This window comes from Triticum urartu, chromosome 7, assembly GCF_003073215.2.
Source record: "Triticum urartu cultivar G1812 chromosome 7, Tu2.1, whole genome shotgun sequence".
Lineage (NCBI taxonomy): Eukaryota > Viridiplantae > Streptophyta > Magnoliopsida > Poales > Poaceae > Triticum > Triticum urartu.
Window position 1 is genome coordinate 214,623,646 of NC_053028.1, and position 25,173 is coordinate 214,648,818.

Consider the following 25,173-nt stretch of genomic DNA (forward strand, 5'->3'; position numbering starts at 1 on the left):
AAAATACATGGAAGGGATCCACTCATACAGCTTAATAAAAGATGAACACTGAGCTACGGCCAATTCATCCATTAACAGGTTCAAACAAGCATGGCAAAAGTGCAAACGGTAAAACAGATTTCAGACTTAGTGAAATTAACACAAGCCTGGAATTTCAGATCAGGTAGCACACTTTGGATCAAGAAAACTATATGCTACAGGAACTTAACATGGCAAGGCAAGGCATGGCATGGAGCTACTCAAAGAGCTTAACAAAAGTCCCTTAGTGACCTTGAGCCAAAAAGGATCAGAAAATACATTTGCAAGCATGTGAACATGAAAAAAACATAATCAGATTACAGACTTAGTGAAAACTGGAGCATGCTGAAACAGATATCAAGTAGGCATGTTTACGAGCTCGATGCACTCCCTACAGAACAAGGCATGACAATCTAAGCATACACCCATCAATAATACACATTATAAAAGTTAGACATGGCAAGAACAATAACATAGCATGCACGGATCAACTACAACATCCTCGGCAAAATCGCTAACAAGTAGACAATCTGCCCAGATTCATGAAATAGCAAAAGTAGAGCTCGATTGGCTCAAGCTAGGGTGCTCCATAATTGCAAACAAAGACATGGATGGATAGAGCACTACAAGATTAACAAAACATCCTTACTGATCATCCTTAAAAGAGGCACGGATCACTAGGAAACAACATGAACATATGGCATATTGTAATAAACAGATCAAGGACTTAGTGGAAATGCTAAGTCCCTGAAATCAGCATTAACGAATGCCCCACTTTGCAAGCTTGTGCTAGTCACCACACACATCACAAAAATACATGGATTGCACCTCTGGATAGATGGAAAAACATATAACAAAACTCATGTAGAGCATAGGGGCATAACATGCACACATTAATCAGGGCAAAAATGACAAATATCTAATTGGAGCAGCAGATCTGACAACTAACTCAAATAGCTCTCTTCCAACAACATTTCGGGCATCAAGATGAGCTCAAATGAAAATGATGCAATGAGATGAAATGATGTGCTCTCTGAGACGAACATTTTGATATGCTACATGCATGAATCGGAGCTATGGATGCAAAGTTACGATGCGATGAATATGGGCATTTGAAACATGGAAAACTCGGGGACTTAGTGGAATTTTACCTCCGCGAAAGTCAACGCGGGACGGAGGGATCCGGGACGGAGCGGTGCAGATCTGAGACGGAACGTGTTTGGATGGGGAAGTGGTGGATCTGATCCATCTTCCACGGATCCGGCGCGGGACGAGCTCCGACGATGTGAGGTGGGGCTCCGGCGAGGCGAGGACGAAGCGACGAGGCCGGAGGAAGCGAGGCCGCGGCCGGACGGCGGAGGAGCGGTGCAAAGACGGCGAAGCTCCGGCGAGGCGACGAGGTTGATGCGGGGCGCGGCGGTGAAGGCAACCCGCGGCGGCTAGGGCGCGGCCGCAGCGGGGCCTGGCGGCGGAGGCGCCCTCCGGGCAGCGGGTCAACGACGAGAGGGCGGCAGGCACCGGGCGAGCGGCGGCATGGAGGCGAGCAGGGCCGCCGGCAAGGCGCGCTGCGCATGGGAGCCAAGGCGGCGCGGGAGAGCGGCGGCGGAGGCGGGCCCGGCGCGGCCCGGTTCGGCCCAGGGCGGGCGGGATCTGGGCCCCGGGTGCCGCGGCGAAGTGGGCGCGGGCGCGGGGACGCGTGGCGGCGTGTGAGTGGTTGGAGGCGGCTGATGTGGCGACTCTCCATTGGCCGGAATGAGGTGGCTGCGGCAGCGGACATTGTTCGGCTCGGCGCGGACGTGTCCGGCGGCACGAGGATGAAGAAGACTAGGGTTAGACTGCGCGAAAATTTCGGAGGAGAGCACATATATATAGGTAGAGGGGGCTAGGAGAGTCCAAATGAGGTGCGGTTTCCGGCCACGCTATCGTGATCGAATGACCGAGATAATGGAGGAGGTTTAGGTGGGTTTTGGGCCAAATTGAAGGGGTGTTGGGCTGCAACACACACGAGGCCTTCTGGGTCCCTCGGTTAACCGTTGGAGCATCAAACGAAGTCCAAATGGTACGAAACTTGACAGGCGGTCTACCGGTAGTAAACCAAGGCCGCATGGCAAGTCTCGGTCCAATCCAGAAATGTTTAATCCCCACACACGAAAGAAAGGTAGAAAGGGACACCGGGTGACATAGGAGCGCCGGATTGCAAAACGGACAACGGGGAAAATGCTCGGATGCATGAGACGAACACGTATGCAAATGAAATGCACATGATGACATGATATGCAATGCATGACGCGCAAGCAATGACAACGCAACAACAGTGAATAACTGGACAACACCTGGCACATCGGTCTCGGGGCGTTACAAGGGCCGTCGGCGGGAGGCGCGCCGGAGCCAGGGGATGGAGGTGGGTTGGGTGGAGCCTCACGGCAATGGGGATTTTCAGATCGTGCTGGGGGAGGTTAGGGACGGACCTACACTTTGTTTTCTCTGGATCTCGGGAACACCACGTTGTTGCTGTTGTTTTCTTTGGGAATTATTATTTATTATAATATATATATATATATATATATATATATAATATGGGTCGCGCTATTTGTCATCCTGGGTGAGGAATAGTTATTTTTCACCATTTCTATTTTACCATCAATGCACCGTAATTTTACGTTCCGTAAGTTTTGTCTTATTTCCGACGCAAAAAGGGACCATAAGAAAATATATAATCGCCGTAAAAAAATATTTTATGTTATGTAAAATTACAAACGTAAAAACGTAGTCTAAAATACACATAAACTGCAAATTTTCTTGTCTTATGACCTATATTTTTATTTTCTTATGTCAAATTTTACGTAGTGAATCAATAGGAATGTAACTATTTGAACTCGAAACCTAATTTAATTATGAAATGATCATAAGATTACCTCGGGTAAAGAATAACTTATTCTGCACCCTGGGTGATGAATAATAACACTATATATATATATACATATATATATGTTAGGGAAAGACTAGTACAAATGCCCGTGCGTTGCACCGGGCAAAAAAAATCTTAAAAAACTACTGTGCCTCCCACTATGTGCCACTTCCAGTATGCTCATCGCCAGTGAAGGGCGTGTGGATCTTTTTCCCCGGCGGGTCTTCCAGATCTATTATGTTTAGGTTTCCAGGGGATCTGTCCAAATTCAACCAGTTTTTGTGGTTTTCGGAGTTTCTACATGTCATCTCATGGTCTACATCAACAACTTGGCAGCCCCTTCTTCCATGTTTGTAAGGACACGTGTTACTTAATCTTTGGCCTTAGACCTTTTTGCAAAAAAACAATAGAAAGGATGTTTTTGAGATCTGTATCAATTGTTACATATTATTCCAGAGTTTAATAATTCAATGTAAAGTTGTACTAAACCAGCGATAAGTGATATAGATCGGAGAGAGTAACTAAATTACCGCGAATTCAAAATTTAATAAGATATATATGTTTCATACAAAATGTATTAGTTACTTTTGTTCTGAGAAATATAACTAAAATTTTAGTAGTAACAAAAATAGGTCAAAAATACATATTTGAACAGAGAAGTCTGCAACGTTTGTGGTTACATGGCTGCCTACTTGATATATTGTAGCAACGTTTATGGTTACATGTCTGCCTACTTGATATACTGTAGCAGACAATACATAGTCCATGAGTTTCAGCTACTTAAGTAAAGAAGATTTTATATATCATATTGAATTAAGATGACCTTTTTTTTGAAATGGAACACTTGTATTCCATTACGACAAGGCTTGGTCGCTGGTCACATCACTAATTACATCATTGGGGCAATTGGTGAACCACTCACGGTACCCACCATCAGCTAAACTTGCACCTAAGGACGCCAGCACATGTGCTGGTCCATTACACTGTCTCGGCACATACACCACATGAGCCTCAATGAAAAGGGTCCTAAGTCTGAACCTGATATCACTAAACAAAACACCCAGTTACGCCAACTCATAGTCGTTTGAGTTCATTGCTTACTTAAGGACCATACAGTGAGTTTCAAAAATGACGCGCCCAACTCCTAACCTATCCGCCAGAGTCGCTGCCTTGGAAAGAGCAACAACTTCAGCTTGTAGGGCATTGTGCAGATTATGCTGAGCTCCAGCCACTGCAAAACGAATATCTTGAGCGTCATCTATGTAGATCAGGCCCCAGCCTCCAACTCCCCTTTGTTCTGCAAACGCAGCATCGACGTTTATTTTCACCATATTGCTTGGAGGCTTCTCCCACTTATGCTGCCGCACGATCGGTTCAGTAGGCTTAGCGCTCAAAAACTCTTTCCATTCATTAGCGTGGTGACAGACAGTGTATCGAAAAGCTTCAACTTCCAGCCGTCGCTCCCCATGATTGCCCCTGTTCCGTTCCATACACCAACACCAGAGCAAAGCGATGGATAACAGCTTCCTCTCCTCTGGCAGGTCAAGGATTATAGACATAATTTCTTTGGCAGATGTACACTGGAGCAGTCTAAGTCTGATATCCTCAAACAGCAGTGCTCGCCATCGTTGCTTGATCAGTTTACAATCAAGAAACAGGTGGCCACCATCCTCAAAGTTGGAGAACTGCATATAGAAAGTGTCCTGCCACCGTCAGCGCTGTATTCGGTAAAGGAAGTTATGTGATCCTTATAGCATCTTACGGAAGACACTTATGCGGCAAATTAACTGCATTAAAATCAAACCAGAAAGAAATATATTAAGATAACTTAAAGAATTCCTGATCCTAGCATATATGCATTTTGCTATTTTTCAGGCATAAAAAGTTCTAGCAAACTAAAATCATACTATCTTTCCCTTAATCTCAAATAGACCTCCCTTCTTCAGCTTACAAGAGCAGACAACTAAATAACCCATTTACATAATCTAAAAAACTTTAAGCTAGCAGTCCTGTGATCACAAGTCTATTATACATACGCACATAGATGTGGACCAAATTTCATCGGCTAGAAGCAATATATCATGTAAATGCAGAATAAAGTGATCGAAGGTCAGAGAACCATGATATCCATCTGCCAGGAGATTGAGAGCATACAGGCTGATGAACACATCGACATTTGGCGAATTAGCCTCACTCCTTTTCAGTTTTGACGACAAAATAAGAGGAAGAAAGGTATGTGACGCCCGGATAATCAAAGTTACAGTAACCTCTGCTAATGACGCCACGCCACCTCCGTTACTGTCGCTAATCTCGTGTTAGTTCAAAACCGATTCAAATTTAAATTCAAAACAAAGGCAAACAATAAAAGTTTTCAAATATTAAAACTAAAATGTTCGGAGTAATCCAAATATTGCATAGGTAATTGTGGCGGAGAAACCAAACTTTGATAAAGTGTTTAAAGGCTCTAAAATAAATAAAACAGTAGCTTAAACATTTAAATAAATGTCTTCATAATTTATAGAGTGTTAAACTATTTTAATTAGGTGTGGACTTTTGTGGCAATGATAAAACTAGTCACGCTAATTTAGGTGCTTTTGTATATATTTTGTAACACAAAATTAAATGAGCATAAAGATAAATAAATAAAAATTATTAAAAAAAGAAAACAAAAGAATAAAAGGAAAACAACCCCCCCTCCCGACTCGGCCTTGGCCCAGTTGGCTGTGCGGCCAAGCTAGCCTACCGGCCCAACCGGCCATCACCCCACTCCCCCTTATCCACTACCCTCGAACCCTAACCCCTGACCGCACCACTCCCCCACTCGTCCCACTCCTCCCTCTGCTCCCCCGATCCAGATTGGATCGGGAGCTCGACGGCGCCTCTCGCCGCGCCGGCCGCGTCGGCCATCGCCCCCGCCTCACCGTTGCGGACATCCTCCCCGAACCCCCCTCCGCGCGGGTCTCCACCACGCCTCGCCGCAGCCACCCGGAGCGCCTCCGCCTCGACCTCCCCGTCGCCGGAGCCCCCACGCCAGACTGCCTCCCCATCGCCCCGTCCTCGTCTTCCCCTCGACGGCTCCACCGAGCCACGCCGATCCTCTGCCCGCCAACGCTGGTGAGGGCCTCGCCCTCCCCTCTCCCCCCTGTCCCGCACGCGCCCGGGCATCGTCCGGCCGTGCCCGTTGCTCCGCGTTGACGCACCATGCCACCGCCCTGTCCCCCCACTGCATCACGCGCGCCCGCGCCGCAGCTCGCACAGCAGCCGCCCCGCCGCGTGAGGTGCGCGCCCGCACGCGCCTGCGACCGGCGCCCGCTGCGCGTCGTCCCGCGGCGCTCCTCGCCCCTGATGCTCCTTCCCCGTGCGTCGCGTTCTCGCCTCTCCCCTTCCTGCGCCCTATCAGCCGCGGCCACCGCCCGGTTGGCCTGCGCCCGTCGCTGCCCGCCGGCGAGTGCCATCCCTCGTCTCCGCCCGGCGTGGCCCCGGCTGGCCGCGCCGGCTTGCCCCGTCGTCGATGCCTCGGCGGCCTCGTCCCGCCCTGCGGGCAAGTGCCCGCTCGGGTGCGCCCGCTAGCAACCGCCCCACGGTGGCCCTGTGTGCGGGGCCCCACGCCCCCTTGAAACGAAAACGAAATAAAAAATAATTTAAAAAATGAATGAATTAATAAATAATAATTAAAATTAGTTAAAATGATAATTAATTAATTAATTAAAGAATTAATTAAACGAATTAATCCTGATTAGATTAGCCTAATCAATTAACTAAACCCTAATTAACCTAACAAAGTATGACAGGTGGGTCCCACTGGACCCACGCGTCAGTTGACCCAGTCAACCCCTGTTGACTGCTGACGTCAGCATGACATCATGCTGATGTCATAAATCCAAATTTCGAATTAAATTAAATAATTAATTAAATTCCAGAAATTAGTAAAATCTTTAGAAAATCATATCTTTTAATCCGTAACTCAGATTAAATTTTTTTCAACATGAAAGTTGCTCAGAACGACGAGACGAATCCGGATACGCAACCCGTTCGTCCACCACGCCTCCCTAGCATACCGAACACGCAACTTTCCCCCTCCGGCTCCTCTGTCCGAAAACGCGAAACACAAGGAATACTTTCCCGGATGTTTCCCCCTTCACCGGTACCACCTCGTATCGCGTTAGGGCACGCCTAGCATCACGCTTTGTCATGTCATGCATCGTCATGCATTTGTTTGCATTATATTTATTGTTTCTTCCCCCTCTTCTCTCGCTAGACACCGAGACCGACGCCGCTGCTACCCAGTACGACTACGGTGTTGACGACCACTCTCTCTTACCAGAGCAACCAGGCAAGCCCTCCCTTGATCACCATATATCGCCTACTCTCCTCTATACTGCTTGCATTAGAGTAGTGTAGCATGTTACTGCTTTCCATTAATCCTATCCTAATGCATAGCCTGTCATTGTTGCTACAACTGTTGATACCTTACCTGCAATCCTAAATGCTTAGTATAGGATGCTCGTTTATCATTAGTGGCCATACATTCTTGTCCGTCTGCCATGCTATACTATCGGGCCGTGATCACTCGGGAGTTGATCACGGGTATATACCTATACTTTATACATGATACATGTGATGACTAAAGTCGGGTTGGCTCGAGGAGTACCCGCGAGTGATTCATGGATTGGGGGCTGAAAAGACCTTTGTCCCGACGGCCCTCTGGGTGGATCTTTGTGGCGGAGCGACAGGGCAGGTTGAGACCACCTAGGAGAGAGGTGGGCCTGGCCCTGGTCGGCGTTCGCGGTGTCTTCAAGATAACACGTTTAACGAGATCTTGGTATTTGATCTGAGTCTGGCTACTGGCCTATACGCACTAACCATCTACGCGGGGACAATTATGGGCACTCGACGTCGTGGTATCAGTCGAAGCCTTCATGACGTCAGCGACTGAGCGGCGCGCGCCGGGTTGGACCGCGTAACGCAACTTCCTTTGTAATGGAGGTTGCTAGGTCTGCTCACCGGCCTCGTTCGCAACGTGCAGGTGTGCAAAGGGCGATTGTGCCTAGGTAGGACTGCGACGTGTTGATCTTCTGAGGCCGGGCATGACCCAGAAAAGTGTGTCCGGCCAAATGGGATCGAGCGTGTTGGGTTATGTGGTGCACCCCTGCAGGGAAGTTAATCTATTCGAATAGCCGTGATCTTCGATAACAGGACGACTTGGAGTTGTACCTTGACCTTATGACAACTAGAACCGGATACTTAATAAAACACACCCTTCCAAGTGCCAGATACAACCGGTGATCGCTCTCTCACAGGGGACGAGGGGAGGATCATTGGTTAGGATTATGCAACACGATGCTACTTGGTGAACTTACCATCTACTCTCTTCTCTGGCTGCAAGATGGAGGTTACCAGAAGCATAGTCTTCGATAGGACTAGCTATCCCTCTCTTATTCCGGCATTCTGCAGTTCAGTCCACATACGATACCCTTATTCCATTTGATACCAATGCATACATATGTAGTGTAGCTCCTTGCTTGCGAGTACTTTGGATGAGTACTCACGGTTGCTTTCTCCCTCTTTTCCCTCCTTTTCTATACCCGATTGCTGCGACCAGACGTTGGAGCCCAGGAGCCAGACGCCACCGTCGACGACGACTACTACTACTCGGGAGGTGCCTACTACTACGTGCAGCCTGCTGACGGCGACCAGGAGTAGTTAGGAGGATCCCAGGCAGGAGGCCTGCGCCTCTTTCGATCTGTATCCCAGTTTGTGCTAGCCTTCTTAAGGCAAACTTGTTTAACTTATGTCTGTACTCAGATATTGTTGCTTCCGCTGACTCGTCTACGATCGAGCTCTTGTATTCGAGCCCTTGAGGCCCCTGGCTTGTAATATGATGCTTGTATGACTTATTTTATTTGTAGAGTTGTGTTGTGATATCTTCCCGTGAGTCCCTGATCTTGATCGTACACGTTTGCGTGTATGATTAGTGTACGATTGAATCGTGGGCGTCACAAGTTGGTATCAGAGCCGACTGCCTGTAGGAATCCCCCTTCCACACTCCTTGGCCGAAGTTGAGTCTAGACATTTCAAAAACTTTTACTAACATGGCTGTGTGCCTTACGGGCCCACGTCGCCATCTGGGTGGTATTAGGATCTTTTACTCCTCGATCCTTACTCTGGGACTCTGAACTCTCTTCTATTCGGGTTAAATAAATTTTGCAAAATCTAACTCTAGGTTCTCGTTACCACTTCCTGTCGGAGAACCCTTTCATTACGGATGATCTACCGCTTCAACAGAAGATTCTGACAATACTTTCCGATATTTTCTCGAGACCTTGTGCATGTTGTTTTTGCAATTCCCTACCACCGAAAAATCCCTATGGATAAATACTTACACCTGTCGTTCTTACTTTTATTCCCAGTTGGTCTTGTTATTACAAGATACCCCGAAATACTCGTCGGTGTTTCGATAATCCTTTGAGCTTACTGCCTTGCTGTTCTTTGTCACCTGAATACCCCTACGGATAATTCTCGCACTTATCGAGTATCCGCTCATCCCCCAGTTGTTCATGTGTTTCACAATGGTCATCGAAATACTATTCGATCCTCCTAAAATCCTTAGTAGCTTATTGCTCTGCAATACTTGGCTGCTTGCACTATGGATGCTTTCCATATGTCTGGCAATATTCGTCAGTATCCTTAGGCATCGTCTTTTTGATCCTATTGATTCAACATGAGTGCGAATGCACACAATCATCAGTTTATCCTTTTAAATTATCTTTCCGGTTCAGACGTCATTTTAAACATGAGCTGGTTCTCAAAAAATCCAATTGTCGTCGATTGTACCCCTAAGGCTATTCAACTTATCCACCCCTAATCAGAACATTGCTTCTGATCCCTTGATTTGAAAATCATAATTCCTTTGCATTTGAGCTCTGGATTAGTCAGTTGTTTCCATAATCCAATGCCTTTGCATTGTTACTTCCTCTGGTTGTGTGCCGATGCTCACGTCAGCTCTGTTATGGACCGGCAGATCGTTTAATGGATTTTATCCGACAGTGTCCTTCATATTCAATAACCTTGTGAGCCTTCCCTCGGATACATAATGCCTTTGGTAAATTGTATCATCTACTTTCTCAACCTTGCTCTACTTTCGAGCTTGTGATATTTACTCTTGAAGCTTGTGGTATATGTTTCTAAGAAGCCCCTATGGGTTGAACATATGCCTTCTCTAAACTGTGTGAACTCAAAAGTTTTCACGAGTCATACACTTCTGGTATTTTGCCAGATAAAATTTCAACACTACAACTTCTTCGAAAGTGAGAAGTGAATGAAAGGTTATGCATTGGAGAAGTGGGAGTCGACCTTGAACTTTGTGTTCATGCCCATGGACACGATGTAGATCTTATCATTAAAGCTTCTCTTAAATTAAATTATTCCTTTGGTATAAGTTCATCTTATATCCGGGATCTGGCCTTTTGCAATCGTGGTTCCGACCATGTTCTCCTTTAAATACCATTTCGCGTACAAGTTTAAGCGCTTGTCTTCTGTATAGCAATACTCCAATTCAACCTCTACTTTGATCTGTCATCGAATATTACCCCCTCCAGTATCTCGAGATTATCACGGAACTGCATAACTTCCTATGAGTTCTTCTTCAAGTATTATTTGACCTTCGTTGCATCATCATTTGACTTGTTGTCATCGCCGACCGATTACATCTTCATGAAATCTCTCGACAAATGTGTCGTGGTCATCAGCAACATCCTGAGCTCTTCCAGGATATCAATCAAATTCATGATGAGAATTACCATCCTTGCCCCTCGATGATTGTGTTATCATCGACAACATTCTTGCCTTCCCACAACACAAACGTGTTCATGTTATGATTGCAACTTGCTGTCCAGCTTGTATGATGTTCCACCTTGAAGTATTAATGTCCTTTATGACAAGGATGTAGTGAGGATTGCTCCACCTCTTAAGAATTCTTGGTATATTGATGCTTCTCACCATCACCATTCTTTCTTGGTCTCCGTGTTGTTTCTAACCGGAATACCGACAAATGGTCTGTGATGTGTAAATTCTAAACTTCTAGCAACCCTATTGCTTTCAAGTTAATGGTCGATATTTCATTCTTAGACTATTGGTTGTTGGATCACCTTTCTGACATTGATCATGCTACCCAAGGCCATACTTTGGGGACCCTTTCCAACTAGTGTTTTATTGTGTATGTTTTTCCTTGAGCATACATCATTATATCATTTGATCCGACAAATGTTATCTCCTTGTTCACATAACGGTGGAAATCCATCTTTTGGATACCTCGTTGAATTATTGCTGAGTCCACCAGCCACCTCCTCATCCTCTCCTTGGCTTAATGATGAATCCCTTCGTGTATCCAGAGTCTGACCTTTGATTGAAGACCGTGCCAATGCTATCTCGAAGCATGTCTATGGTATTCCGATTTTCAACAAGAACATTGAAGCTAATGCTAAATGTTTCCTGCTCAATTATCCGAACACCGTTGTATGTGTAACGTCATGAAATTCCTCTCCCCTTACCTAAGTGGTTTTCTACCTTCTATCCGGTCTTGGATATCATACCCTGCTTGTTCTTGGGAAGGGTATACCCCTGAAATATGTGTTTAAACATGTTTTCCTTTCCATTGTTCGGTTTAATCTGAAGATCACCTCTTTCCTTTCCATTGTTTTGTTTAACCTTTCTGGTGTTCTATATGATCTAAGCAGTACTATTCTTCTGCTTATGTAAACACCTAGGTGTACAATCGGTCGGTAAGACCCTGTTGCTATTGTTGATGACATTCCGGTAACCACCGATGGTCGAGAAGTTTGCCTATTGGTCCGCCTCGTTCAACGAGCAGGAAGATGGTTCTCTTCGTCCCTCGCCCTTGGTACCGACGTTGTTGCCGACATAATTGGCAGGCTACCCTCTGACATGCCTTGCTATCATGACCATGCAAGATGCCACCACTCCTACTTTCAACCCACATGGTGGGCCCATAACCCACAGGTCCCAGGATCGAAACCTGAGTCTCCTGTACACCACAGCTCCTAAAGGCTATTCCTCATGCTTGGCTTCGTATGTAATTCACGAGCCATCTTCCTACTGCTCTATTCTGGTATCAGACACAGTGCTTACTCTCGCCGCTCTGAACCCCTTTCTCACTCTGGTTCAGACTTTGAGTAGCTATCTATCCGCTTGAACCCTTTCATTGTACCTTCGTATCGTACTCTCGTTGTATTTTATATGTTCAACTCGAGAGATAATCTTATGCTCATTCATGGTTAACCCCAGATTGTTTCCCTCGTAAGCATGCTGTCGTAGCCGAGCTGCCCCTTACCTATTCGTAAGTACGTTGGAGTTCCCGAAGAAAAGGATGATGATTCCCTCATGATGACCCGAAGCAGAGAAATGAAGACATCAATGTATTGGACCGGTCTCTTCGAGAAGAGCAAGCCAGAATGAGAAGACCCGCTAGATTCGTTACCAAACCTTCTCCCCTTTCACTACCTCTTAAATCTCGGGACAAGATTTCTTGTAATGGAGGAGAATTGTGACACCCGGATAATCAAGTTACAGTAACCTCTGCTAATGACGCCACGCCACCTCCGTTACTGTCGCTAATCTCGCGTTAGTTCGAAACCGATTCAAATTCAAATTCAAAACAGAGGCAAACAATAAAAGTTTTCAAATATTAAAACTAAAATGTTCAGAGTAATCCAAATATTGCATAGGTAATTGTGGCGGAGAAACCAAACTTTGATAAAGTGTTTAAAGACTCTAAAATAAATAAAACATTAGCTTAAACATTTAAATAAATGTCTTTCATAATTTATAGAGTGTTAAAATATTTTAATTAGGTGTGGACTTTTGTGGCAATGGTAAAACTAGTCACACTAATTTAGGTGCTTTTGTATATATTTTGTAAAACATAATTAAATGAGCATAAAGATAAATAAAGAAAAAATACTAAAAAAAGAAAACAAAAGAATAAAAGGAAAACAAACCCCCCCCTCCCGACTCGGCCTTGGCCCAGTTGGTCGTGCGGCCCAGCTAGCCTACCGGCCCAACCGGCCATCACCCCACTCCCCCATATCCACTACCCCCGAACCCTAACCCCTGACCACACCACTCCCCCACTCGTCCCACTCCTCCCTCTGCTCCCCCGATCCAGATTGGATCGGGAGCTCGACGGCGCCTCTCGCCGTGCCGGCCGCGTCGGCCATCGCCCCCGCCTCATCGTTGCCGGACATCCTCCCCGAACCCCCCTCCGCGCGGGTCTCCACCACGCCTCGCCGCAGCCACCCGGAGCGCCTCCGCCTCGACCTCCCCGTCGCCGGAGCCCCCACGCCGGACTGCCTCCCCATCACCCCGTCCTCGTCTCCCCCTCGACGGCTCCACCGAGCCACGCCGATCCTCTGCCCGCCAACGCTAGTGAGGGCCTCACCCTCCCCTCTCCCCCCCGTCCCGCACGCGCCCGGGCACCGTCCGGCCGTGCCCGTTGCTCCGCGTTGACGCACCGCGCCACCGCCCTGTCCCCCCCACACTGCATCACGCGCGCCCGCGCCGCAACTCGCACAGCAGCCGCCCCGCCGCGTGAGGTGCGCGCCCGCACGCGCCTGCGACCGGCGCCCGCTGCGCGTCGTCCCGCGGCGCTCCTCGCCCCTGATGCTCCTTCCCCGTGCGTCGCGTTCTCGCCTCTCTCCTTCCTGCGCCCTATCAGCCGCGGCCACCGCTCGGTTGGCCTGCGCCCGTCGCTGCCCGCCGGCGAGTGCCATCCCTCGTCTCCGCCCGGCGTGGCCCCGGCTGGCCGCGCCGGCTTGCCCCGTCGTCGATGCCTCGGCGGCCTCGTCCCGCCCTGCGGGCAAGTGCCCGCTCGGGTGCGCCCGCACCCAGCGCCCGCTAGCAACCGCCCCGCGGTGGCCCTGTGTGCGGGGTCCCACGCCCCCTTGAAACGAAAACGAAATAAAAAATAATTTTAAAAAAATGAATGAATTAATAAATAAGAATTAAAATTAGTTAAAATGATAATTACTTACTTAATTAAACGAATTAATTAAACAAATTAATCCTGATTAGATTAGCCTAATCAATTAACTAAACCCTAATTAACCTAGCAGAGTATGATAGGTGGGTCCCACTGGACCCACGCGTCAGTTGACCCAGTCAACCCCTGTTAACTGTTGACGTCAGCATGACATCATGCTGATGTCATAAATCCAAATTTCGAATTAAATTAAATAATTAATTAAATTCCAGAAATTAGTAAAATCTTTAGAAAATCATATCTTTTAATCTGTAACTCGGATTAAATTATTTTCAACATGAAAGTTGCTCAGAACGATGAGACGAACCCGGATACGCAACCCGTTCGTCCACCACGCCTCCCTAGCATACCGAACACGCAACTTTCCCCCTCCGGCTCCTTTGTCCGAAAACGCGAAACACCGGGAATACTTTCCCGGATGTTTCCCCCTTCACCGGTACCACCTCGTACCGCGTTAGGGCACGCCTAGCATCACGCTTTGTCATGTCATGCATCATCATGCATTTTTTTGCATTATATTTATTGTTTCTTCACCCTCTTCTCTCGCTAGACACCGAGACCGATGCCGCTGCTACCCAGTACGACTACGGTGTTGACGACCACTCTCTCTTGCCAGAGCAACCAGGCAAGCCCCCCCTTGATCACCATATATCGCCTACTCTCCTCTATACTGCTTGCATTGGAGTAGTGTAGCATGTTACTGCTTTCCATTAATCCTATCCTGATGCATAGCCTGTCATTGTTGCTACAACTGTTGATACCTTACCTGCAATCCTAAATGCTTAGTAAGGATGCTAGTTTATCATCAGTGGCCATACATTCTTATCCGTCTGCCATGCTATACTATCGGGCCGTGATCACTCGGGAGTTGATCACGGGTATATACCTATACTTTATACATGATACATGTGATGACTAAAGTCGGGTTGGCTCGAGGAGTACCTGCGAGTGATTCACGGATTGGGGGCTGAAAGGACCTTTGTCCCGACGGCCCTCTGGGTGGATCTTTGTGGCAGAGCGACAGGGCAGGTTGAGACCACCTAGGAGAGAGGTGGGCCTGGCCCTGGTCGGCGTTCGCGGTGTCTTCAAGATAACACGTTTAACGAGATCTTGGTATTTGATCTGAGTTTGGCTACTGGCCTATACGCACTAACCATCTATGCGTGGACAGTTATGGGCACTCGACGTCGTGGTATCAGCCGAAGCCTTCGTGACGTCTGTGACTGAGCGGCGCGCGCTGGGTTGGACCGCGTAACGCAACTTCCTTTGTAATGGAGGTTGCTAGGTCTGCTCACCGGCCGCGTTCGCAACGTGCAGGTGTGCAAAGGGCGATGGGCCCAGACCCCTGCGCCATAGGATTTAGACCGGCGTGCTGAGCTCTCTGTTGTGCCTAGGTAGGGCTGCGACGTGTTGATCTTCCGAGGCCGAGCATGACCCAGAAAAGTGTGTCCGGCCAAATGGGATCGAACGTGTTGGGTTATGTGGTGCACCCCTGCAGGGAAGTTAATCTATTCGAATAGCCGTGATCTTCGGTAACAGGACGACTTGGAGTTGTACCTTGACCTTATGACAACTAGAACCGGATACTTAATAAAACACACCCTTCCAAGTGCCAGATACAACCGGTGATTGCTCTCTCATAGGGCGACGAGGGGAGGATCATTGGTTAGGATTATGCAACACGATGCTACTTGGTGAACTTACCATATACTCTCTTCTCCTGCTGCAAGATGGAGGTTACCAGAAGCATAGTCTTCGATAGGACTAGCTATCCCCCTCTTATTCCGGCATTCTGCAGTTCAGTCCACATACGATACCCTTATTCCATTTGATACCAATGCATACATATGTAGTGTAGCTCCTTGCTTGCGAGTACTTTGGATGAGTACTCACGGTTGCTTTCTCCCTCTTTTCCCTCCTTTTCTATACCTGATTGCTGCGACCAGACGTTGGAGCCCAGGAGCCAGACGCCACCGTCGACTACTACTACTCGGGAGGTGCCTACTACTACGTGCAGCCCGCCGACGGCGACCAGGAGTAGTTAGGAGGATCCCAGGCAGGAGGCATGCGCCTCTTTCGATCTGTATCCCAGTTTGTGCTAGCCTTCTTAAGGCAAACTTGTTTAACTTATGTCTGTACTCAGATATTGTTGCTTCCGCTGACTCGTCTACGATCGAGCTCTTGTATTCGAGCCCTTGAGGCCCCTGGCTTGTAATATGATGCTTGTATGACTTATTTTATTTGTAGAGTTGTGTTGTGATATCTTCCCGTGAGTCCCTGATCTTGATCGTACACGTTTGCGTGTATGATTAGTGTACGATTGAATCGGGGGCGTCACAAGGTCCCAGTCTGAATATATGAAACTTACAGTCTCCACGTCGGTATCATCCAGCATCATTGGTGCAAGGTCCGAGAGCCGAACCTCCTTGGCCTCCACCTAAGTTGGATTGGATGCCTTTGCCACCTGCACGCGCATACACAGAAGAGACATGAAAACCAGACCAAATCACTTTTTTATTTATTGCATGGATGGCAGGGCAATTCTGAATATGAAGTGACTCCAGACACTTAGTTCTATTGAACCATCAAAAGAGATGCCACACTTTAGTTTCTACAAAAGGCCCCTAGTCAACATATTAACATCATGGGCAATGTTTCTGAATGACTGAAACATTACAGTTTGGCAAAGAATTCTGAATTATAGCTGCCTGAAACCGACATGTTTCAGTGAACATCTCAAACTTGCTGGACTTGATGCCTAAGATCGTTTATAAATTCAAGTTCAAAACTATCGCATCTTAAGAGCGTTTTCTGTAGTTTTTCACTGTGCAATTATTTAGTATATTGTCAACTGAAAATAGGTGCATGAAACAGACATGTTTCTGTTTTCAACACGAATTGGTTCATTCAGATTCCCTGCCCAATATCAGTGAATAACTAAAAAGAAAAAAAATAAGCTCCTACATTCAGCAATATAAAGCTAGCATAGTTATGGCCTGCAGCCCATTGATGTTAGCCTGGCTAAATTACAGATTTATTTGAGTAATAAAAAGAAAGCACAAAAAGGAATAACAAATTCACTTAAATTTGTTAGTCAAGTCAAAACCTGCGGGAACCTGAATTTTTTTTCAGTTACAAATATATTTATGTGCACAAGAGATACTAAAACTGTGAATTGTATAGGGTAATCTGTCTTACGAATCACCCGGGGAAAAAAGTCTTAAGATTACTTGCCAACACAAGAAATAACCCTTGTGGCTATGTCCTAGTACATCATAATTCAGATCACAAGAAAGGATGGACCAGGCCGTTCCCCTCAGAAACTCTAAACTGACTTGCATGTAGCAATCACAGAGACTACTAAATCAGTCTACAAACTTGAGCTTACAAAAATTTGCTGGTGTACTAACCATCCTCCATCAGTTTTCTCATGCTTTATAAATTAAGTAGTGTCCCTTATTTCAGTCTGGCTACAGAACAGAATCGGAGACAAGAGACAGGGGACAAAGAAGGGATTTCATCCAGTGAATATGAAGGCGATACATTACCTCTGGTGTAGCCGAGGCATGCGAAATTGGACGGTTGGACAGATGGTCTTGTTCCTCCGGCAAACTCGGCACTTCCTCCTTCGGCGAACTCGACGGCGACATTACACGTTGCGTCAAAAAAGCAATTTGGACGGGCTTTGATGGAGCTTATGGTCCAAGGACGCAATCTGATGGAGATTTTGGCCGAGGACCGCTCCTTCTTATAGCAAACAACTCAAATCCGGGTCGGGCACTCCATTGCTTGGTGTTCGAGAAGGACACGGCCTCCTATTGTCCATCCAAATCACGACATGGGAATAGCTCGTCCGAGATTGATAAGGATACGGAGGAGGCCGGAGAGGATTGGCGGCGGCGGACAGGTCACAGCGAAGCGCGCCCGCGGCCGGCGTACCCACCAGAAAATGTTTCCCGTTCTGTCCTCCATCAAGCGCAGCAAGGATGGCCGTTCGGCGACAAGGGCACCGGCGATGAACCTCTCCTGCTCCACCACCCATGAACCTCTCCTGCTCCGCTGGCACCTCCCCTGAACCTCTCCTGCTCCGCCCGCCGCGCGGCGCCTGAACCTCTGCTGCTCCGCCCGCCGCGCCGCGCCTGAACCTCTGCTGCTCCGCCCGTCGCGCCGGGCCTGAACATCTTCTCCGTTTCCAACCAGCTTGCTCTTCTCGTCCTCGTGCACCTGCTTGAATCCTGACGAGGAATGAGACGGACGGTGAGCAGCAAGCAGGCCACGAGAGAGGGGGCGGCGAGGAAAAGGGGTGTACTAAAGCTGGTGGTGGATGCCGGCAGGAGGTGGCCGTGGCGGCGGCGGAGGCTGGAGGACGCGAGCCTCGTCGCGGCCGCTCGCAGGGCCATGCCCTTCCTTCCTCGGCAGAGCGAGACGGGGGGAGAATGGGAGCACGGGAGCGTCCCCCTCCCTGGCGCTCCTTCTTCTCCTTCGCGGCTCACCGCCGCCGTGGGGCCTCCTGCCGGCGCCCCGACACGGGAGCGACTCTGCCACGCAGAGCGCTCACCTCCGTATCTTGTGCGCCGAGGCCGTGCTCCTGTGCTTCTTTTTTTTAGTCAACTGCTCGCCTGTGCGTCGAAGGATTGCTTGCTCGTCTATTTTCCTTTTTACCCAGGCCCAAGCGACCAAGCCCGTGAGCGAAAGAACATTCTAATAAGGAATTTTGACAAAAATCTTTAGTGCGTACCCCAAATTAGTACCACCTTGTTTATATTACGATTTTGTAAAAGCGTATTATGACATGAAAAGAAAACGTATTGTGACGGTGAACCCACGGAGTCAATCCGTGCTTTATTATTATTATTATTATTATTATTATTATTATTATTATTAGGAAGAGATAAATAAATAAATATATAATATATATAATATATATATAATATTATATCTCTCCCTATATATAATAATAAACCAGGTATTGCTTCTGGTCGTCCTCGCTGTAATTTTACAAAAAAAAGTCCCTTTGTGTTTTAGTAATCAACCTGCGGTCCTCGTAATAAGTAATACCGATTCGGGGGAGAAAAAGAAAAAAATTAACGCAGCCGCCCGCACGACCCAATCAACACTCCAGCGCACCACCGCCTCCTCCCACGCCATGCCCCGCCTCACCTTGCGCCGCCGGCCCGCCCCCAGCGTCGCACGCCGTCGGTCCCCGCCCGTCACCACGCGCCGCCATCGCCTACCCTGCGGGTACGCCTACCCTACCAAGTGCCCCACACCCGCCGCCTACCACCGCCAGCGACACCCCTCTCCCTTCCTGAGTCGTCGTGGATCGCAGGAGGTCAGTGGCGGAGCTATGTACAAGTCTGGGGTGGCTGTGGCCCCCCCAACCTTGTACCAAACTGTGAAGATTTTTTTTTGATGGAGGACTTAGATGAGACTTTTTTTTAGCATTTTACACCCTCAGACAGTCATGTTTTAGTCTTGGTCCCCCCAACACTTTCTACCTAGCTCCGCCACTGCAGGAGGTGGCCGCCGTTGTGGCCATGGAGGGCTCGCCAGCCGCCTTCGGAGTCCCACAACCCCAAGCTTGACGGGATTTCCAGGCGCCGTCCCAACCCTCCGTACTCACACTTCCACCTCTCGAACACCTCGCGAGCCGCCATCTTCAGCCGTCCCCAAGCGAGTCGACATCTCTTCCCAACCCGGCGCACAAGATTCTCCATGCTCAAATCAAGATCAAGGCTATGAGGACGTTCTCAAATAGAGAGATCAGTCTGAGGGTGAGCCCACGGAGGGCGCTTGTGTTGATAGAGCACGCTGGTGGAGGTCGACCACAACTCGGCTGGCGCAACAGTGAGTTATAGGGGCAGCTATGGGAGCCGATGTTGGGGGAGCACGGAGGCCTTTGCAGGGATTGCATTGGTGTGCTGCGGGATGAGCTGGAGTTGGCTCCTGGCGGTGTTGGTTCAGGCTGATGTGTGCATCACCAAACGAAGAAGTAGGCATCCACTGAGAAGAAATTCATCAGAGTTCTCAAGTTGAAGTCAAATTGACCAGCTACGTTTTAAAGGTAACATCTAGATTATATCTAAGATGATAGTTTGATCCGCAGATTGGAAGAAATCGCACATAGTAGATGCAGTTTGTATTTTAGAAATAAAGGCAACAGTTTAAATTGAGATCTGGGACTAAGTGGTTCATAATTTATACATGTCCCCAACGTTAATATTGCAGTCTTTGTCATACGCTTTGCAATGGTATTGGTTTTGGTTAATTCTGAATTAAAATCTTTTAAAAGTAGAGCAACCAAAAGTAGAATTTTGTTTCGCATCTATAATAGCATCACTCGAAGCCTAGAAATTCTACTTTTAGAAATTTTGTTTCTGATTATTTGCACATGGGACTATTAGTACTGATGCTACAACTGAAGCCTAGAAATTTTTACTCACCATGCACGACCAAATGTGGTGCCAAGAGTTGACATCTAACTTGCATGCATTAGTAGTAATTTCTGCACCTGTTTGAAACTGTCTTATACGGATAAAATAAACAATATTTTCCATGGGTTTTTAAACTGAGTGATACAGTTTCTAGAGTGGTGGTTTGAGGTATGTTACTAACTTTTCTAAATGTTGTTACTGTCTTCTTTAACGCTGGGGTTCCCCTGCTCTTCATGGAAGTTGCTCTCGTCAAAGACATGGTCACATTTTACTTTTTTGAAGAAGAGAAGACATGTCACATCTATAAAGGTTATTGAAGTTTGGCATGGCACTCTACTCCGTTGCACCTTATGTTCTACAGCAGTAGATTTTGTTAGATGTCCCTCCAATTACTGAATGTGAAGCTAAATGTGCACTGTTTTACTCATATCGTCAACCCATGTCAACAAGGTTTATGAGGTCCCTGAGTTTTGTGGCGGCACAGATCCTTTCTTCCCTGCATCACCCTCCACACCTTAACAACCACTCATTTGAAGGTTAGTCCAGTCTCCTTGCCTCACTGAAACTTACATTCGCAGCATATTCCCAACTGAGATGACACCACAGATCTTTGTATGTGGACGAACAACAGAGATTAAGCCTGGTTCATGTTCCTCCTCAAATACACTTGTAATACTATTCTAAAGGTTTCATCTCTGCACCCCATTTTGCATCCTGGATATTCAGAGTGAGTTTGCACAATATGGAGTCTCGATTTGATTGATTGAGTGAATCAATAAGATAGGTTTTTGGTCGAGGATAGGTTGAATAGGTCTGTAGGTTCTTAATGATGCTATTTTTTAGATTTTTCAGTATGGATGACACATTGTGTCAACCTTCGGTCCAAATGATAAGATACGTGATTGAACTCATTGCCGAATGCACCGACACCAATCTCATGTTTAGGCTGTTTGTGTTCATTTGGGCATGATCAATGTACAATGAAAGCTTTTGAGTCCAACAATCCCCTTTTGAAAACATCTAGGGCGAAGTTAAAGCATAATGAAATGTAATGGAGAAATCTTGAAAGCAGTACACTAACTTTTTGTGATGATATAATTTACAGGGCTGTTGCAGGAAAATCAATCTGTCTAATATCTATTTTCCTTTCATTAATTTTTTCATACAAGGAGCCCACTGATGCTCTTCCCAGCACCTAGCTGCAGCAAGTGTACATGAAACCTTGCACTTTACAAGTTTACATAACTACTTGCAGTTGTGTAACCCATCTATACATTATGACATCATTTATGTGTTTATTTTTATACCTAAAAGGAAGTACGTGCTTTCAAAAATAAGCTCCATGATATATAAAATATATGCATTGCCTGTGTTGACTGCTCCTAAATTATAACACACATTTGCAGGTTCATGTCTGCATACTGTACAATTGTGGTAGAAGCACTTGTTCTTATTCTTTTGTCCAATTAGAGTTTTAAATTAGTGTGGTAGATGATTTCTCTAGCTGCATATTAGTTACAAAACATGAGCCTGTGAAGAGACAAGGTTCTAGCATTTGCTTCAAATCTGATATAATTTTTGAAATAGATCCCAAAACTTTCTAATCAGGTATTACTGGCACATTTTTTTGTTTTACTAGATGACGGTGCTCACAAATATTAGGCTACTATATTCGCCCTACGTTAGAGTATCTTCATGAATCGTTTCTGATATTGCCAGACAGAAATGGTGCTCCAAGGCCCAAACCTGTTCAACCCTGGCTCATGGCAACTATGGTTTGCTCCGTAGCGAACCATGGGAATGGGTCGCGAGCGCAAGAAGCATCATCGATGGCGCCAATAACATCCAGCAATACACTGATGTGTCCTTCCCAACGGTGGTTCACTTCTTTTCCCAGCCTCATATATACTGCATTACTGCGTATGTAGGTGGTGACAGTATGACAACGACAACAGGGGAAATAGGTTTTATTAGATTATCTATCACAAAAGTGTATTCAGTGGAGCAAGGCATGCAGATTTAACTAATCGGTAAATTAAACCTTGAATCTGAATGAAGGGCTCCTTGATTTATTTGTCCACAAGTAGTCCAATGATTCATTGCTTTAGACTTCAGTGTTTTTTGATTATTACGGGCAACAACCCTGCTTTTGAGCACGCCCAAACAAGTTGAATCAGGATCTCTTCTTTTGGTTGTTCAAGTTTGTGGTAAATTATAATGAACGGTTGTATTTCCAGTGGCACCTAAATATATTGGTTGGTCTGCACCGTACTCTGCTCGTATTGATTGATGATCACAAGTCACAACCCAATCTTAAATATATTTGATTTGTTTCGTTTAGTGTTGGATGGTGCAAATTAAAAGAAATTGTACTGCCATTCATCAATTTACTACTCAGTCAGGCCTGAATGCATGACTTCTGTCTGTTAGAGAATCTGCGCCTGAATGCGTCGTCGCCTGGACTTTTGGATCTTATCCAATTGTCTGGTCATCATTCCGTTAGCTGTTTGACTGGAGCACATTCTCTCTCTCGAGGAGGCGATGAATCTAACTGAACCTTCTTAGCTTAGAAACAAAAGTCGTTCTCTCGATGAACCGAGAATTATTGCGGTCAATTTGTCAGCCATTGTCTTCCTTCTGTACTTCAATTCTTAGTTTGTGTTGAGTTGGGGGCTTTTTACAGTTGAGGACACTCATCTTGCTAATTAAATTGTGTGGAAAATCTTACATGGGCAGTTTAATTGTGTGATTGCTGAGTGGTCCAGTGAGTAGTGCTTCTATAAGCAAGGGAATGATAGAATGATGCACGATTCTGCAGGTTATACGAGCCGCTGACAAAGACACACCTCTATTCTGAATTTTTACATGCGAAGATGGACCATCAGCTACGGAATATGTTGGCTAACCTCTCACAGGTTGCTAACAAATTTTTTCTTATTTTCATCTTGGTAATTGACATTGGTGGTATTGTCTTTTAGTTCAACAGAAAGTTGTTCAAGTGAAAATGCAGAGGAACATGTGGAACAAAAGACATGGTATAAAAAGGAACGGAAGGACTAAACAGTACAATGATGCAGGTTCAGGTTTCATATATTGTCTTCGCTGGCTCATGAATATGCTAACATGAATCTCAGACAGTCTGAAATTAGTTGTTTTTTGGATTATCAAGTGAGAGAAAGATGGCCCTTCAGTTGCTTTAGCAATATATGTTTAGGGTTTAGTGAGATTTTCTTCCTGTAAAGCGCGGTTCTCCGGGATAGATTAAATACCAGTCACATTCAATATGTTGTGAAGTCTCCCATTTTAGTTCAAATGCCACCTTACCAAAAATAGAGAACACCTTTTCCATCAGAGTAAGATAACAAACATGAAACCAGTTAATCAGTGTATCATAGACGATTGCTTATTTCTGAAGCACCAGGGCGCTCTCCCTCTAGCGAAACTACTTGGGCGTCTCAGACGGCATCATGCTTGATACTGAAGTTGAAGAGTGTAGCACAGTTGATGAGCTGAAGCGGCGGTAGAGCTGGACTGCAATCCATTAAGCTCATGTGGAGGGAGCTGGAGGAGGAGCGGAGCGTGTCGGCGGTGGTGGCCAGCCAAGCCATGCCCATGATCAGCAGGCAGCAGGAGGAGAAGGCGGCGATGCGGACGTAGATGGCACAGTATCGGAGGGTCATGGAGGAGCAGAGCGCATATGATCGTGATGAGGCCGAGTGTCTGGACCATGAAGAGAAAAAAAAAACTCTTCCCAACCAAACAACCAACTAGCCGTAAAAGTTAAAAAATGCCCTAAAAAGCTATCTGTAGAAAACCTTAACAGAGTAAATATAGTTCAAAATGTTCACAGCTTTACATATGTTTGCACATTTTTGTTTAAAAAAAATATGTTTGCACCTTTTAAAAAAGCTTAAAAAATCAGAAAAAATATTCCACTTTCACTAAAAAATATTTTGATTTACAAATGTAGGACACACAAAAAATCTGTTTAGAAAATATTCTTTGTAGAGAAATGTTCCAATTTCATAAAAACGTAACTATTCTTTAAAAAGTGTTCCAATTTTAATTAAAAACTTTAAATTTTATTAAAAATAAGAAAATTTGCATGTTTAACCTTATCATCAATGTTTAGTAAAGTTGGATATAAAAATAGTGTACGATGGCACAAGAAGCAGGTTGTGCTATTTTTTCGCCCGGTGCAACGCACTGGCATTTGTACTAGTATATAATATATATATATATATATAATATAATATAGGGAAAGATTATTATACTAGTAAAAGGACCCGTGCGTTGCAACGGGCAAAAAATTAAGAAAATCTTCTTCACGAAAGAAATTTAAGGAAAATGAACAAATTTGATGTATATTTAAACAAACCGGAAAGTATTCGTTCATACTTGAATATTTTTTATTAAACCCAGATGCTTTTCATATAGAACGGCACAAACTAATTATATTTGGATATATTTGAACTAAACCATACTCTAAATCTAGTCCAAATGACCGCCAACACACGTTCTTCCATTTCCGGCTGGCCATGAGCATTGGAACTGAAGCTCCAGCTATGTCTTCGTAGTCTCCGCCTCTACAACTTGCAAGCGGTTAATCAGCCGGCGATTTTGAGCCCGCCAAGCTTGGCTTCAGAGGAAGCAAAAATGGGCGGTGGTCTTCCTGGGGCCCGAGCACCGGCGAGCTCCCATGCTCTAGCCTTCTTCGCCGCCGGCAGCGCCTGTGGACGCGTCGGCTTCATGGTCGT

General features: G+C 46.1%; 2 long non-coding RNA genes across 4 annotated transcripts; one reads left to right on the top strand and one right to left on the bottom strand.

Annotated features, from left to right (window-relative positions):
- Positions 1-3,937: 3,937 nt before the first annotated feature.
- On the bottom strand, positions 3,938-18,623 carry LOC125520586. Its single transcript, XR_007288741.1, has 4 exons — positions 18,292-18,623; positions 17,531-18,217; positions 16,351-16,446; positions 3,938-4,713 (listed from the first exon to the last, which is right to left on the bottom strand). It is a non-coding gene; the product is annotated as an uncharacterized LOC125520586 (long non-coding RNA).
- Positions 18,624-19,454: 831 nt separating this feature from the next.
- LOC125525335 lies at positions 19,455-23,505 on the top strand. 3 transcript variants are annotated; one of them, XR_007291258.1, is made up of 3 exons: positions 19,455-20,725; positions 20,867-20,952; positions 22,136-23,505. It is a non-coding gene; the product is annotated as an uncharacterized LOC125525335 (long non-coding RNA). The 3 variants fall into 3 exon arrangements; XR_007291259.1 differs by having other exon boundaries at positions 19,455-20,046; positions 20,657-20,952; XR_007291257.1 differs by having other exon boundaries at positions 19,455-20,952.
- The last annotated feature ends 1,668 nt before the right edge of the window (positions 23,506-25,173 follow it).